The sequence below is a fragment of the Prorops nasuta genome, unplaced genomic scaffold, assembly GCF_024137725.1.
Source record: "Prorops nasuta isolate Cenicafe-Biocafe unplaced genomic scaffold, Cenicafe_Pnas_1.2 PNAS00005, whole genome shotgun sequence".
Lineage (NCBI taxonomy): Eukaryota > Metazoa > Arthropoda > Insecta > Hymenoptera > Bethylidae > Prorops > Prorops nasuta.
This window is the reverse complement of record NW_027116802.1, coordinates 10,404,345-10,419,667: the sequence shown is the minus strand read 5'-3', so window position 1 is coordinate 10,419,667 and position 15,323 is coordinate 10,404,345. Positions and strand designations below refer to the sequence as shown.

The window sequence follows — 15,323 nt, the reverse complement described above, 5'->3', positions numbered from 1 at the left end:
ATCGATTCCAAAGAGAGGTCGAGTGGGGGTTTTGACGAAGGTTCGCGGGGGTAGCGATGGGTGCGAGATGAATTTCTGGGGGCAACAAAGGGCGGGAGAGATTTGACTGCATTCCCCTTCGAGGCACGTACACCCCCGCTACAGGCAAACAAGAGAGAAGAAGGGAGGTGGATGAAATCCATGGGGTAACCGTAACAACCGCCATGGCCTGCCACAATAGCCTCCATCGTACACTGTTGGCCCATCCGCTCAATGGATTTTCCGCTGGATCGCGCAAACACAACCAAACATGGGCGTCCTACCCTCCGCGCCTATTTCCCCTCTCCCTCTCCCTCTTTCCCCATTTTCAACCAATATAACACTCTCTTTCCTCCTTCATCTTCCTCCAATCCTCGACAAAGACCCGTTTCTCCAAGCACAACCTTCTCTATCCACCTCACTCACTTTCTAGCTAGTTTAGATTTATTTTCTTGCCCTTCCTTTTTCCATCCTTCAAACAGAGTTTTACACCCTATACCTAGCTCTCTCTCTCTCTCTCTCTCTCTCTCTCTCTCTCTTGCACATTTTGTGTAGGTCTCTTTCACATATGGCTGTCTTTCTCTAACCCTGGAAAGTTGATCCTTCTCAGACCTCATTGCTGCTGTCTCTTTCTGGTCTGTACCAGTTTAGATTTACCCTATTCGTTTATCTTGTTCTATTCAGTGGTAGACCTTTGCCCGGAGCACTATAGGTGTCTCGCTAACTGCCAGAGTCATTTATTGTGTCAGTCCACGTGACGCACCGACAACTATTTCACTTCGCGAACATGTGTAAGGATAGAGATCCATTTAGCCATCCTCTCTCCGGATCAGCTTGAGTGGGCTTCCACGATAAATAGCTTCGGCATAAAAGGGGACGTGAAACGCATTTCGAGACTCGCATTGGTTTCTTCAAACTTTTTATTACAATCTTTAAGATTTATTGAATTCACGAACATCTTGCCGTTGGATCATCACTATTTCGACCTCTTTTGTCCAAATTTTATTATCCTCTTGGACCAAGATCTCGCGTTTCTACGTTTATCGTATCTATATAGTGTAGGAACATTAATGCGTAACTTCACAATTAGCGATTGCCAATTTTAAGAAATTCAGGAGAAGAAGAAATACTGATATTCTTCTCTTCAAGCTCGTCTCCTTCCTACAAACGTAATGCTCAAATTACTGTATTTTTTCCTTAATCCCAAGGATCCTCGGAAGATTCAATGCTGCCGGACAGGAAATACTTACAATACTTTTTTTTTACGCTCTCAGAAATCTCGCACAAATCTGTAAGCTCTGCATCCGGTTTCACGTTTCCACCGGACCATGGCCGATTTCTGCTTAGCCCGAGTATTGTGTTTTCGTGAAGGAGAACGTGCTGTCCTGACAAATGACACTCGCGATGACCCCAGGCCCCCCATTGTTGCCTAAACGATGGCCTGCTCGGAGTCTGCTTTAAATATAGGGCTGCAGGATGACGTGATTATCATTGATGAAACCAATCTTCATTTTTCTGCAATATTCGTGAGAATCGAGCAAAAAATTAAATGGTTTTATAAAGTCACGTAAATAATTCAATGAATTACGGCCACCCTCTCCGATGAACCCATTGTTTTTCTTTGGGATAATCTTCCTCGAAGGTGGAACCTGTAGGTAATCTTGGGTCCCGGAAATAGGGAACCTGAGGCAGGTGCAAGACCGTATAATGTTCGGAGAAAAAATCTCAGTGTGTTGTACCATATATAGCGTGTGTAACGGCGGTAGCGCCGGCTATAATGCGTGAATCGGTCCGAGCCTTACGGTTTTTAGACTGGATTAGAGAAAAAAGATAAAGAATAAGGAAGATGAAAGAAGATCGCGCTGTGAGCAACAGGTGGTCGATTCCTTCCACTTCTTCCCCGTATACGAGGAAGAATCATCAATGTTTCACGTGTTAATCGCTATATAGCGTGACTCTCTCGTTATTCTCAAAATGTGGAAAATAATGCTGGGTATATACACCTGTATATAAAAAAAGTGGAATTTTCTCGTAAGCTGATATAAATGATATAATATTAAGCGAAGGCGATACCTCGATTAAACCGATCAGAGCCTGTACGCGTACGCGATCTTGAGTCAATTAAGGCTAAAGTCTTAAATTACGATGGTTGTTGCGGCGAGCGGATTGTGCAAAGATATTTCCATCAAAATCCTTGTGGAAAAATACAGAATCACCTTTCATAGGGTTAAGGCTTCCTCTGATTAATTATTAGCTACGTGTAAGGGGTTGAAACGTGATCTTTACCTATACCTATTGCAATCTGAGAACAGAAAGGTTTCTCTCAATTTAAGTTTTTAACAATGAAACTGGATATCATGAAGGAACGTACGAGCTGGCTCTGCCATTTGCGTTCGAATTTCAAGTTGCGGTGGTTAGAGCCAGGACGATTTAAATGAGATACCGGTAATCCCCCCCCCCCCTCCTCCCCTCTTTCAGAGTACGGGAAAAAAATAGGACAAGAACCATGATTCTCATTAAGCAGTGTTGGAGAAATCAATTTTATACGTGCCAATAAAAAGGAGGTATATGATGTACAAATGTACGTCAGAGAGGTATTACCGAGGCACAAGAGGGAAGAACAAAAAGTCCATTGTATTGAGTCGTTGCTCGAGCCTCGCTTCATCATAGTGGTTGCTCGTGCTGAAAGAGGAGTGAAAAAATTGACTTGATGGATCTGAAAAAAGTAAGGGATACATTTCAATCTTGAGATTTGGGTCATGGTGATACTGTACCGACGGCAAATGCTACGTCTACAACAGAAACTTTTTTTCATTACAGGTTAGCTCCTTTCCCACGACACCACGTGTGCTCGTGCACGTGGTCAATCATTTTTTGTCTACCCCCAGCTTTTTTCCAGACTCCTTCTTTTACACAGCCTTCCCTTGTAAGATTATCTATTAATAGACACGAGCCATGCTTTTCCATTTTATGGTGTTTTTATAACTCGAATCTCCAAAAGTAAGTGGTTCGAGAGACTTGCCGCGCAAACCTGATATAAAACCAATTAAATTACTTTTTGTGTGTGTGATAATTCTTATATACTTATGATTATATATAATATCAATAGTTTCCGAGACAAATTGTCAATTTATTTTAATAATATTCTATTATACGATTTTATTAGATCAGTATTAATTGATGAATTTACAATAAAGAAAAATGTAGAAAATTTATTGTTGAATTTGTTTGTTAAATGATGATTGAAGGGAGAGATATGGGGCGTCGATGACAAAAGCTGTTAAATACGGTGAAAAAAATAGGAGGGAAGCTGCCGTTAACGAAAGAAATCCGATCTTGGCTTAAGACCTGTCGTCCAAATGTTTTTGAGCCTGGTTCCAAATATACTATATATATTCTTCTGGAGCAAAATGCCTTGACAGTTTGAAAACGTCCCTTTCGTCTAGACGCAAGTGTCATTTGCCGATAGTACGTGTATATTTGTCAGTGGCAGAAGAACTGGTCAAATGGGGATTGGGGAAGGGGGACAGTGGTTTCCATGGAAAGGGAAGGGGAAGGGGAAGGGGCGAGGCGAAGGGGCAAGAGTGTTTTCAGACACGTGTGGCTCGCATTACGGACGTGAAGAATTTTTTTTCGAAGGGGGTCCAAATTGCACATGCCTCTACTGGTGGCCGTTGACCAATTATTATCACTCGACTCATATGACCACTTCCGCCCGGCTAACCTAACCTCACCTGACGAGCTCGAAATTCGATAGCCCTCGATTTATTTCACTCCTCGTAAAACTCATAACAAGTCTCTGCTCAACAAACTCGCTCCCAGCTTTCTTCGATTAATTTTACAATTTCGCTCCTTAGTCTTATCAACGAATAAATAAATAATGCGAGTGTATGATCAATTCTCGTGGACCGTGTTAATGTTTTTAATTTGAAAATAATGACGCGTGCGTTACGGGAAAATTCTCAATATCCTTTTACCAGATTACCGAAAATCGGCCTGCTTGGAAATTAGTTTGTTCTAAAGGGAAGTTAATGGAGAGCACGTGTAAACCGAGCATTAAACCATTAAGAGGCGTTGCTTAGTCACTCGGTCCTGATTTCTTCACGGGAATTTCAACCGGAGATAATAAGGACTAATAAAGATTGTGCGTACATGCTTCCAGTATCCTGTTCTCATTCGAACAAGAATAAAAGTAGTTTCAGATATGAGATTTTTCAAAGAAGATTACTTCTCGTGGTACACTTGAGTTTGCTTGCTGGGACTATAGCGCGCAGAGATACAAATATTTCTATCATTCAGTCATTTCGTACAATGGGCACGATCTACAATGGCACTCTTCCCATAGGAAATCTTTTCCTTTCTGTAGTCAAACCACCATAGACGTCGCAACCTATAATAATAAAATTATTCAACCACAGTATCCTCAAAAGCCCTGTTCTCACTTGTTTTAAGGCTTTTTTTAATCATAACTAATTTTACCCAACTTTATGAAATTTATACTGTAATGATCCTAGATATGTAACAAGATTTATTTAACATATATTAATATTGACTTATCACATCTTAATTTAAATAAAAAAGTATAATTATAGTTAATACTATCGATACATAAAAATCAGTGAAAAGATTTGTTTTAATATTGATGCAATATCACTCGTTTCAAATTTTGTTGAAGAGTAATAATTGGTAGAGTTAAAAGTAGAGAAAATCCGGAGAAACGAATTCTACGCCAGTGGACTATTATCCACTTAGTGTAGGTTTCGAGGAGCCTATGGTGTATATGGGTGTGCCCTAAGTACCCGGTCCTGGTCGCTCTCTCATTTTCTATGGGGGTTTTTCTTTAGTTAGATTTACGATTTCTCGTGCACGTGTTCACAAAAGACTCGGACTGAAAAGCCGGTGTGTAGCCGAGTGCGAGGGTCGTTTTGCCCTCCTTGTCTTTTTCATCCTCCTTCGTCTCCACCTCCTTCTCTCATCTTCTGCTTCTTCTCTTTCTTGGTCGAGGACCGTTTTTTCCACCTACGAATTGGCTGGAACAAACGTGGGTGGACGCCTGTTATGGGGAAGGCTCGTCGAATTTCTGATCGGTCCAAAATGCACGAAGAATCGATACCTGAATGATCGGGGACTCCACACTCAACGTAACTTCTTTCAACCAAAATTTATTCTCAAACACTTAATGGCTACCTATCTTCTATTCATCCTCCATTTCTGTATAACGCGCAGCAATCCTAAATTTTGATAAATGAAACTAAATGGTCACGACCCCTGTACAGTGTGATCATAAATTCACTAAAAGGTGCATTTTTAAATTTTTAATTTACTTTTTACGAATTTGTTTCTTTTTTTTTTACTGTACACAACAATCGCTTGTCCGCATAGCTGTAAATCGTATACAACTGATTCTTTTATTTAATTTTTGCTGAGCTTTTGTCAAGCATTTTGGACAAATATTTTTCACTCGAGCATTAAATATCCTACGTGCTGGGTTAAAAAAGTTTTATGATAATTTATTCAGATTTGCATTTTTTTGACACACACACACATAAATTTTTAATTCTAAATGTACCATGATATTTATGCAAGCCTTCCGTCATTCAAAGGATTTGAGTTAGTAGAATGAATACATTTAGGCTCGTGTGATCCTTCGGAATTGTTAAAGATACCTCCCTTTGTCAGCTCAGCCAGCATTATGGAGTGATTTTCGAGTTATTCCGACTTATTTTCTACAAACGCCAGGTTACCCAGTGGTATCCTATTGTGCGTCCAATTTTTCAGTGGCGCAGAATCGTTTAGTCAATGTTTAACGAAAATACACTGTCGACTCAAGCCAAAAGCAGAGTACAAACTGTTCACATTATACATATCGTAATCCAAAGGGCAGTTGCATTGTTTTCTTAGTGTTTATTTAAACAAAGTAACATAGTTTTTCAATACATTGTATGTTAAGAATCAATATGGATTACATATGAATTTAAAAAATATATTATTTGCGTAGCAGCAGAAATGAAAAATAATCAAATTATATGTCAAACTTTTATTTTTTGCAGAGCATTTTGAAGATTAATATAATTTGTGATTATGTTACGAATGTTGAAAGTTATTTAAAAATTGAAGAGGTCCATACGCCAATGAAATTGAATGTCCAAGAGAAAATGACTGGATGCCGGTGGACAGTTACGAGGAGACAAATTTCTTAAAAATTTACCTTTTCGACTCCTAAAAGGGACAATTATTGTATTATTTGACGCCGTTTAAGCTTGGAAAAGCGAACCTAAAGACTTTCCACGGATCGGATCACAAGCTGAAAGGATCGCGTGGCTGGTGGAATAAAAATATCCTTCGAAGGATCACGAGGCTGGCTAAAATTCACGAAATGTTATTCTTGCTCAGAGGGATGGAAAATATCTGGAAAAATGAAGTTTCGGAAAGTCGCCAGGTGCTTTCTGGCTATTCGCTCTGATAATAGACATATTAAGTCAATCCCAGCACTGTCAAATTTTCTTTTCCCATTGTGTCCTTGGCAGCTGACACTGAATCGACTTCGCGAGAAATCTCCATTGCCAAACCAAACGAGAAATAACGTTTTCTTTGCTGATTCTCACCAAATCATCCACTGCCGCGGTGCCTAAAAAAATATTTTTCTTTCTCTAGCAAAGAAAACTCGGCGAGATAAAACCATCAAATACTTTCACGAGTTTCTTATTTATGGACAGCTTTCTTGGTCCGAAAGCACCCAATCGTACGATTATTCGCTTTCACGCATTATTAAGATCGAGCTATAAATTTCTAGCGGATAGATTGAAATTTCAACGCGATTTCTGCTAATTCATTATATATTGTGAAGGATGAATGAAGTTTCTGCGATTGTTTCCTTTATTCTGTAGATGAATAATAAATTCGATGATGAAGCATTTAGGGTAGAAAGAGCATCCATAGAAAAATTTCACAATGTTTCTTAGGTGGATCGAAAAAAATAGATCCGGTCGGATCAGATTACGAACATTAGCCGTCATTATATTGGTAGCCAACTACCTGAAAGCTTTCATTATACACGCAGCACGATTCAATACAATTTTCCATTTAGATTATAGAGATGATCTTTCCAGATCGGACTGACGCGGTGGAATTGTTGGAAAACGCAACTTGATACCACTTGGTATATAGGCTTCCCTCATACCAGAACACCATAAAACTCTATAGAAGAACGTCTTAACCCCCACAAGATTTTACGCCACATAAAAGAATTCCATGGGACACCCTAATCTCAAACCTAAAGTGGCAAAGTATTGAGTTACGTTTTCGAAACTTTTGAAAATATTGTCAAATATTTAAAGCTTTTGCACGCGATCCTACCTTATCGTTTATAGAATACACAAAGCCTTCGTTCAAAATACCTACTTTGGTATACCTACCTCAATTTTTAGTTTATACATTTTGTCAACTTTAATTCCGTTCTTTTACTTATTTCTGCTTCAAGTGTATTGTTTTTAGTTTAAAATAAAGTTTTAGTTCCACTTTTTACCAAGATTATTTTTAGTAACGCGATCAATTTTTTATTTTATGATTTTCTAGGATTGTAGCCTATGAACAACCTTTTAAAGTTTGACATCAGGTACTTGGAGGTTTTAATAGTGCCCTTTTGGTGATCGCCATCTATCGTCTAAGTGCTAAACCCTAGCTTAGAAAGTTCTGTAATAGATGGTGCAACGATCTCAGCCTAAAAAATGTACTTCTGTCCTAAAACGTTCTTTCTTTTTAAAGGACTTTTAATTGGATTAACATTCTTAACGTAACTTGCCTCATTAATTATTTATGATATTACTATTATCATTAAATTTCATCTACTATCGTATTTTATTTGTATTTGTAAAGAATATGCCAATAATAATTATATTATGGAACTAAATAATTATTTAATCAAAACCCATTATGATAAATTATTTGTTTACAGTTTGAAAGTTCCACTTAAAATTAAATAGGAGGAGGTTTCAATTAAAGGTAGGCAGATTTCACACACTAATAAGTTTATTTGCTCAATTTGTTTATAGAAAAGGCTTAAATTGTAGTAAACTTGGATCATGCAGTCCAAGGCAGAAAACGAGAAAAAAGTTTAAAAACACACAAAATAGATTATATAAGGTACAAAGTAAATCATAATTATAAGTGCACACAAAGTTTTACAATGAATAAAAGTGAAGCTATATAAAAGGTTAAATTTCACACAAAAGAAAAAAAAACACATGTAAATATTTAGTATTGATGACAGCAGTGTCAACAAGTGGCCTGTAGTTAGTATGTACGTATGTATCACAGTACATAGCTGTGGAGCTGTGATTCGAAACTTTTACTTAACGCAAAGCTAATTAATAAACATAATTTTGTAACATTTGTCTTACAGTGCTATTATCACAGTTTGAATTTTTATGAACCGCTTAAAACTTAAAAATAAGTATTGCAATATCCTGGAAGACGTGAGATCAATTTAATGAAATTTTCCTGCTTAAAGTCTACAGAAAAGCATGTGCTATCACGGTTTCATACATGCTTTCCTTTTAACGCTACATCACAGTTTACAGATTTTTTTTTTGCATATAGATATTCTTGATAAATTTATCCTTATCCTAATTAGAATTATCACAGATAATCATATTATGGAATATGCACTGGGCGGCCTATGTTTTCGAACAGCGTTCGATTTTTAAACTAAACTAAAAAAGTGCTTTTAAGAAGTAGCATCACAGATATTTCAGTCTCATTCTAGCGTCAATCTAATCTAAGATCTAAATAAAACTAATATTGCAATCTGTTCCAAGATAAAGCTACGCCAGGTCTGAAATTGTCTTTTAATTACCTTAAAGTGACCACCTAATTGAATTAATCCAGTTAAAGCTCCGAACCAGGAGTTAATTGGCAAATAAAATCAACTACGAACTTACATCTATGAAAAACTATAAGGGATTTGTCTAAAATTAATTAAAGCTAAATAATGAAAGCCCGAGTTAAGCAAATGGAAGACCTTTGATCTTACTTAATTAATCTTCAGTGACGTTCGATGTTCCGGATGTGAAAAGTGTGGACGACAGAAGTTGGAAGTTGATGTTTGACAGATCTCAGAATTGGAGGTCTCGCCGATGAATCAAGTTGGTTTGGCCAACGCCAATTCCCTCATCTGGTTTTCCAGATTCTCATTAGCCAAATTCCAAGATTCGTCCTCGTCGATTTTCATGCTCCTCTTTTTGTTCCTCCTGCTTACCCAGTTGTACCACTTTCCGACAGTCACGAGCGTCGCTTTGATGCTCTCGACGGCTCTCAACTTGGACCTTGAAGCTGTTTGCTGGATCAACTGGTCGCCATCGATCGTCCTTTTCCTCGTGGTCGTCATCGTCGTCGTCTCGGGGACTTTGACAGTTCGGAATTTGGAATCCGATGCAGGAATGACACGATGGTCTTCGCGTCGAGTGGAATTGGTAGGCGATTGGTCCGGAAGGTGATTAACGCCTGTATCGCTTTCCAACACACTTGCAAGATGTACGGTGTACTTCGGTAGGCCAGATATCTCGGTGCTTTTGCCTCGAGGATTGTGACTCGGTGTGTGTCTCTGGATATGCGTTTGTATGTGTACGAGAATGTGTGCGTGATATCGAAAGTGGACGAGGAACACGTGCACGGGATGGCAACACGAGAAGACAAAAAGAATTTTTTCCCTTCGGGACTGAGCACGTTGGAGTGGGTGGGATTGAGTGCGTGCTGGGATGAGGCGTCCCGGTCTTATATAGCCCAGCGGACGGCGCATGCGCGTTTGCTCGGCAAGCCTGAGGGTGGAGACCTGCACACGGATACACGTGCTCCTGAGCTGGTGTGCGAGGGTGGTAGGCCCCATGTGAACATACAGGTACATTCAACCTCGTAAATTTGTAGGGGATGCAGGTACTATCAACCCCCCTTCCCCTTATTCTCCTCCCTTAATTTTGTCTGCAACCCTCTTGTAGTTTGCCCTTACCAGCAAAAATCAGAATTTACCTGCGATGTATACAGATTTTTCATATGGTTTCATAGATGCTTTATTTAGCTATTTGTTTTCTAAATCAATTTTCTTTTCACGTTAGCCTATTATTTTCTTAAGATTCTGTGGCCTCGTCTATTTTCTTCCAATAGATATTTTAGTCGATGCCTGGTAATTTAATCTTAAACCGATATTTCATCCCGAAGAATACAACAAGAATTTTTGAAGATGACAAATTTCGTGTAGAATGTGTTATGATACGAGTGATACGAGATCTAGGATAATCCTGAGTGACTCTAATCGCATTTGCATCCAGAATTAAATACGATGCTGAACGTAGTAGTACGAATAAATAAAAGTATTCGACTAAAAAAACTGACAACAGCGTGCCTAATAGTATACGTATTATCTGTATAGCGTAGAACGACTTATATAATTATGCATGCTCGTCTCTTCAGTAGTTAAAAGCGTATACGTGTGTGTGTATGTGTGGAGGTATTAATCGAATGCTTATTTAAATGAATATAACTTGCATATGAAAGCAGTGTTTCTTAACCGCCACTCAGAGGGTTTTTTCCTAGCTAAACGGGCTTTCACAAAGGTAAAGGAATTAAAATCAACAGTCGAAAATCTGTGCGAATGTTTTTGTTTCTGCCATTGTTAATTCGATACAAGCATCTACGTTTTTCTACTTTTAAAATTAAATATAGACTGTACCCAACCGAAATTTTATAAAAAGAAGGTTTTTACTGTAAAGTATCGTAAATAATAAAAATTGTATGTGATTTCATGGTGAGCAAATAAATGTTAAGAAGAAAATTTTCGCACAAGGATATTAAATAATAAAGGGAGGAGTATTGAGGAGTATAATGAGAGAGATTTTTTGGGGCTAGCAAATAATTTTATTTCCTCCAGATTTTTTCTTAAAAAGGAAGAATTCCTCAGTCGGCGAGGGACGTTGGCAGCAGCGAGACTTGCGCACACAACGTCACGTGTTCTCTGTGTGAGCGTGTCGTTTACCTGAGAGAAGCGCCACACGTGCGTAAAGGCCTGAGTCACTGACGATGAGAGGGAGAGAGAGAGAGTGACGAGGGAGGGGGGCACGCGTAAAGCTCGCGCGCATCACGCGTCGAGCAGCGCAACCAGAGATTCAGGTTTTTGTTGAGGAAAAAAGGAGAGATAGATAAGCGAACGGAGGAAGAAAAAAAACGGAAAAAGATTGACGACCAGAGGAGAAGATCGACTCTCGCTTAAAAGAAAGAGATAGAAGAATAAATTACGACCAACGTTTGACGATTAATAGTTTTAAAACTTCTTTTTGGAAAGCTATAGAGAAATTATATGAACTTTTTATTGTTTAAGGGAGTTCATCTCTGTAACGACCAATTTTGAGCGGCCTTTCAGGAATTTTTTGCGGGAGATCTACTCTAAAGACTTTTTAGTTATTCTTACGTCATTTTATTCGTTTATTATTTAATATTCTGCGTAAATTTTTTTAGAGCGTAATCAATGTGTGTTTACTCGAAAAAGGGTGAAACAACGAATTTCCCTCAAAATCACAAAACCACATTCAACCTATATATTTCATTAGTCACAATTCGGTTGTTATATTAAAGTAGGGATTTTTTAAGTTTGTCTATGTGTTAGCAAAATAGTGCATTTTCATAAAGAAAAAATTGTTTGTCACATATTTTTACTATACCTGTAAAAATCGGAGAAAAAAAATTGTTTCAGAAGCTGCTGGGCAATTGAATTACGAGAGACGAAATATTTTTGTATTTCATTTGAAACGACCGATGCGCGTTAAACTTTGCACACCCTTATTTTCAGGAGATCCATCAGTTTTAGATTTTTGCAGAGATACATTAATGTAATTACGCTCTCAACGAAGTTTATATAACATTTTAAATAATAAATAAACAAAATGGAAAGAATTGTTGAAAAGTCTGTAGTAATTTTCCTCAGAAAAAATTCCTGAAAAACTGCTTGAAAATGGATCGTTACACGGATGAGAATACTCATAAAAAGAAATTTATTCTATTGCTATAATTGGAGTAAAATTTCTATGAATCGTAAAAAAAAACAGTTAATTATTGCCGTATCTTGTTTACTCATGCGGGAGAGAGAGAGAGAGAGAGAAGATCGAGAGTCGTACGCGCGTATCACGCGTCTCGTCGTCGAGGGCAGGGTGATCCTTTTTACCGCTGAGGAAGAAGTACGACGGGAAACGGTTGGGGGGAAGGGGGGGGGAGCGAGTCGCGCGCGCAGCACGAGTTGCGCACGGTAGCTAAGGACGCATGCGCGGCACATGCCGGGTAAAACGAGTAAGAGGGTAGCACGTGGTCCGCTCGTGCTGGAGGAGGAGACCTGAATCTGCGAGAGAAGGAGAGAATAGAACGAACCGAGTGGAACGAACGGAGAGAGAAGAGCACCGTGAAAGAGAGACTGAGAAGGAATTGAACGGAAAGAGAGAATCGAGCAGGGGATTTTGAAGGGAAGAAGAACGGCAGAAGAGTAAACCGAACAACTGTCATTAATTAAGAAAGTGTACGTATAATTGGCGTTGAAATATTTTATCGAAGACCTCGGCCGAGCGGTCAAGCATAATTTGCATTTGGGCAGAGCTTTCGTTGGCCAAAGCTGCGCGTTTATCGATCGCCATCGGAAAAATTGGAGAGATTGAAATATTTGCGAGTGGAATGAATGAACGGCTTGAATTTTGCAGGATTAAGACGAATGGGAAAAATGAAGAAATAATGATGGTAATAATTGGGATAAGCCTGTAAATTTTTTAGCGGTTGTTTTCATCGGGGCTGATGGTTGGAGGCGAGAAAGCAGGTACAATAATGGAGCGCAGTCCGTACTCGCCCGCGGCGGTAAAGCTAAGTCCGGCGTCAGATTACACGGAGTAAGCAGAAGCAATTACTAAGATGGCGAGATCCGATCGCGTATCGATGGAATAAGTTATAAGGCCAAGCCGATATACATGGATAATCCGATCGTTTAGGCGATTACTACCAGCGATTAATCATTAACGCCTCGTTGATCTTGAACATCCTTCTGGAATTCGCCTTCGAGTCGTGTTTCTAACAGCACGTTCCCTTAAACGCTCGCGTATTTTCAAGGAAATCTGCTCGGTAATTTTCTCCGACATTATATTGATGATCGATAGTCGAGATTGCCGCCATAAACTTTATAACTTTCCACCTTTAAACACCCTTATCGAGGAAACATCGAAATTTCTCGTTTCGTTAATTAAAGTGGTCCGTCGGCTTTGGCGCGTTCGCCGAATCAAAAATTATGAATTAACTGGTAAAAACAAGTTTTTCGCGCTCGGTTAAGTTATTCTCTGCTCGACGATCGGTTTGACAAGGAATTTTATAGATTGCCAGTATTTTATTATTATTGGTACATATATATATATGTAAGAAGGCGAGTGTAGGAGAAAAACTCGTTGTCGGACATGCTTCGTGGGATTTATTGTTAATGTCTGTCCCGCGTTACATATGTTTAAAAGTGTAACTAATGTTGGAGTGGAGCAATGGCACGACGTGGAGCGCGTATACAGAAGCATCGAAAGTTTAACTTATCTGTCACCATCCGGGATGTTACACGCAAGCAAGGAGAGAGGAATAAAAAGAGAATATATATACTCGGGCCAGAGCCATGTAATCCATTATAAACTTTTACCGTGTGGAGCGTATGATTAAATCGTTTCGCGGAGAAGGCTGAAGAGATCGATGAGTTTTCATCTACGCAGTCCGTGATTAATTGCTACAAGCTTGCGTTAATTAAGTGGAATGCCGTAAGAAAAATCCCGTAGCAATGGCTGGTTCTTCTGAATCGGGCAAAAAATTGAGCGTTGCCTTCCTGATTAGGCTGTCCCAACGAAACGCTACCTACAAAACGTGAAATCAATTAATCGAGCCCGATGTTCGCACGGCCAAGTAAGAAAACTAGTCGTTATCCCCGATAAATCTTGACGTTGTTAATCCGGGCAAATGCTTATGCAAGAGGAAATTAGGGGAGGGGGGGGGGGGAGGGGGTCGAGAAAAGAGAGAGAGAGAGATGATAGGAAATTGAAATTTAGCTCAGGACACGAGACGTACAGGTACATGTGCATACTGGCCCCCGGTCGGTGCGGTGGATCGGAAAGAGTTGACGAGTACAAGCGGCAACGATGACGGGGAAAAGAAGGAATTCCTGTATAGTATAGGATCTATATATATATATGTATATGGCGTATATGTAAAAGGAAGAATAATGGGGAGAGTGATTGAATGGACGTTGCTTGAATGTAACCCTTGTAGCGGGGGTGGTGCGGCTGGATTTACGGCTAATGGGGAAGGGTACTTATAGGTAGAGGGCATAGGGGGCACAGGGGGCATAGAGGGCACAGGCCTAGAAAAAGGGTAGGTCGTCGCAATATTTAGATTCCTGACCAGCCGCACACATCTGTTGATCTCTCGTGTGTCCAGCACCCCCCTCCCTCCCTTGGGTCTTCCCGTTCTGACATACTTGCACACTTATTGGGTTTTCGAGGGTGTGTTCGAATCGGACACAAGGCCCTGTATATCTGGCGGCAGCTGTAGGTTTCGCGCGTGAGAACTCGGTGGCTCCGAGGTTCCCTGGTTCCCGTCGCCACCTGTCCTCGCGCTGCTCTCTCGATCTTCGGCTTCAGCTTCAGCCTCAGCCTCAGCCTCAGCCACAGTCACCACAGCCAACCCTCTTTCTTCGTCTCGCTCCAACTCCGACAGGGACCCCTGCACACCCTTCCGCGCCTTCGCTTCCTAATCACTTACCCCCTCCCCGCTGAAAAGCCTAGCAGAGATTAGAGGACGACCCTTCTCTCTCTCTCCCTCTCCCTCTCTATATACGTTATACACTTCTCCGTCAAACCGTTCACAAATAAATACCATACGAGTGCTTGACGGCTACTTAAGAACAGGATGAAAGCTATGGCAGATTTCCCCTAGATACAAACATCGACTCTGATACAAGTTTTCACTGGTACACCCTTATCGAAATTGAAAGGGATTTCACAGAGATTGGAGGAGCTAGTCTTATCGCGTCGCCATATGATTTTTATAGAAAATTTTGGAAGAGGTTTTATGGTAGTTGATTGTCTAACGAATTAATAATCACGATAACTGTGGTAAATCCTGCCGAGAGCAATGACAGTCATCGGTGGGACGTATGGGGGAGGGGGGGACCTTTACAGGTGTGGCCTTAAAAACATAAATGAATGCAACGCGAGGTAAATAGGTGGTGCATTGATCGGAAGACCGGTAGTTGGGCC

The 15,323-nt window shown here is 40.0% G+C and overlaps 1 protein-coding gene across 7 annotated transcripts in view; it reads left to right on the top strand.

The window, feature by feature from the left end:
• Positions 1–15,323, top strand: part of LOC136773213 (tubulin monoglutamylase TTLL4-like) — a 111,013-nt gene that overhangs the window by 49,161 nt on the left and 46,529 nt on the right. The window contains exon 1 of one of the 7 annotated variants that reach the window (XM_066726681.1): positions 9,784–9,913. The exons of the other annotated variants lie outside the window; for them this stretch is intronic. The gene's annotated coding sequence lies outside the window, so the exon portion shown is untranslated. Of the gene's footprint in view, positions 1–9,783; positions 9,914–15,323 lie in introns of those variants that run through there. 7 annotated transcript variants of the gene reach the window in all.